The sequence below is a fragment of the Sminthopsis crassicaudata genome, chromosome 2 (assembly GCF_048593235.1).
Source record: "Sminthopsis crassicaudata isolate SCR6 chromosome 2, ASM4859323v1, whole genome shotgun sequence".
NCBI classification, from domain to species: domain Eukaryota; kingdom Metazoa; phylum Chordata; class Mammalia; order Dasyuromorphia; family Dasyuridae; genus Sminthopsis; species Sminthopsis crassicaudata.
The window spans coordinates 10,060,668-10,063,081 of record NC_133618.1 but is presented as its reverse complement, the minus strand read 5'-3'; the positions used below and the strand labels follow the sequence as shown (position 1 = coordinate 10,063,081).

Sequence of the window (2,414 nt, the reverse complement as noted above, 5' to 3'; positions counted from 1 at the left end):
CCTTGAGCCCAAGAAAGGCTTTTACTTTATCTTTTTAGGAGAACTGCAGAAATTTTTCCTTGATGGAATTTGTGGGAAGATTTAGCTTTTAGATGTATCTTTAGGAAACATAGATATATACTAATCAGTCAGTGGAGGCAGCTCTAAGAAGTGTGATTTTAGCCAATAGAGGAAAGACACCTTTACAAGAATCCACTCTTAAGAGATGATTACCTTTGTGCCTTTTATAGTAAGAGTAAAGGCAGGAGAGGATATTTTTCTCCTCATTTGGTCATGGTCCATTGTAACAGAAGTATTCTCCCAATATTACTTATTGCATGCTTCCCCCCTCCTTAATAAAGAATCAAAACAATAGAAGTAATATTTGCCAGTGTAATTCCTGGCAGTAGAGAAGAGAGCCAACCTTGGAAGAATTAACCTTAGCAGTTGAAGTAAAAATGTTTAATTGACCAGCCCAGGAGAGACACTTTGTATGTGTGTGTGTTTCTGCACACCTGTATGTGTGAGCATGTACATGTGTATTTAGTGGGTTCAGAAGAAAGGTGATGACCTCAAAAGAAAAGACATCAGGATCTTTCAACTCCAGAGGAGCAAGCTCCTTTCACTACATTGTTCCTTCTACATCAGTATACATTACATTTGTTCTCATTCTTCCCAATTACACAGAATGGATTTATGGCAGGACATACCCCAGCTTCATGAGAGAAAAGTGTTTTGTGACAATGGCCATAACTAGATTTTTTTCAGTAAATTTCTTTACTCAAAGCTAACTTTACTTACTTTTTGACTACTAAGTGTATATACATTAGTCGATGATTACAAGTTATCATTTTAGTGATACCTTTAACTTGGAGTAGTAGTCACCCCAGGGGTTCCAGAATGCAACACATACTGACTTAGGGAAGGAACATGGGAGAGTGCCACTTGGCAAAGAAAAAAAGGTGAGCAAATACAATGGACAAGGCAAAATGTCTGACAGCACATGTAACATTCTGTACCTGTGGTCCCTTCACTTCACTAACATAAAAGGTGAGACATGTTCCAAAATCTCATCTCTGGAGCTATGATAACCTTTACTTCAAAGAGGAATTCTTCTTTCCCATAATACCTTGATGTTAACCAAAGTAGTTCCTGGCCAAATGCTTAGCTGTTTCAGCAAATGAGAGCATGAAAGTGAGTAATATCAGATGAGAAGGTTCTGAAAGCTGAAAGATAAGAGAAGTGGGGGGTGAGGTAAAGAGAGAGTGGAAGAGAGAGAGAAGCTAAGAAAGGAGAAAGGAACTGGACACTGAGGAGGTTATCAGACAGACTCTGACAGCCAGCCAGGCCAACAGATGCCAACAACTGCGGTATGACATCAATTGACTAATTCACTCCAGGTTTCCTTGGGGGTCTCTTTGGATGTATTTATAACTGCCAAAGGATTTATTTCTGTCCCAGAATTTAAAAAAAAAATTTCCCTGACGCAAGAACACATATTGCTAAGGTAAGAATGTTTCCATTGCTGGGATTGCCATCAAAGGGGGAAAATGCTACTCACCCTGTTCTTTTCACTGGGCATTATCCTTGCCCTAAGACTTGGTCAGAAGCTTTGCCAGTTCTTGTTCGTCATGGAAACAGAAAAAAAGAAAAGAAACACACACAACTTTTCAAATTGTTCCATCTTTTCAATAGCATGAAGAAGAAAAAGGAGGAGGGAATCTATTAGAAATCCGTGTTCTAGGACATTTCATTCTTTAACCTGGTACCCAGAGCTCATGTATCCTGGAGTAGGCACAAGGGCCAAGGCAGTTCTCCAGAGAATAAGGAAATCCAGATGTGTCTGCTTTGCATTAATGCCGTACATTCCAGCTGTGATGTTCGATGCTGTGAAGTCACACGCAGCATGGGGTGAGAAATGAGCTCAGCAACACCTCAGAGTCAAGAGCCTCTTTATTGATTCTTCCATAAATGTATACAACCCATCAGGAGACAGGATAAAAAAAATCCCCATAACATCCCAACTAGAAGGAAGAGTGGGTCATGGATATATTGTAAAGAGCCCTTAAGGGAAAGTCCAAAGTTGCCTCTGACAACTACTAGTTAGTTCAACTTGGAGCAAAATCATTGAATCTTTCTGAATCTTGGTTTCCTCATCTGTAAAATGGGACAAATGCATTTTTTCAAGTTTCTTGCTGTAAAGCCCTATGAAAATTATGAAGATGTTAGATTTCTTTGGAGAAGACTCTCCAAACACTCTATCATAGGACACAATAAAAATCCCCATAGCTTTCTTTAGGATAACTTTATCAGACCCCTTAGAAACAAAATGGGGAATAGCTGTATATACATACACACACACACACACACACACACACACACACACACACACACACACACACACACACACATATATATATATATATATATATATA

The 2,414-nt window shown here is 39.0% G+C and overlaps 1 long non-coding RNA gene across 1 annotated transcript in view; it reads right to left on the bottom strand.

Moving 5' to 3' along the window:
- Nucleotides 1-1,568: 1,568 nt before the first annotated feature.
- The window catches only part of LOC141553948 (uncharacterized), a 267,988-nt gene continuing 267,142 nt past the window's right edge, over nt 1,569-2,414 (bottom strand). Inside the window, exon 6 of the long non-coding RNA XR_012485730.1 lies at nt 1,569-1,600. This is a non-coding gene — a long non-coding RNA (uncharacterized LOC141553948). The remainder of the gene's footprint in view (nt 1,601-2,414) is intronic.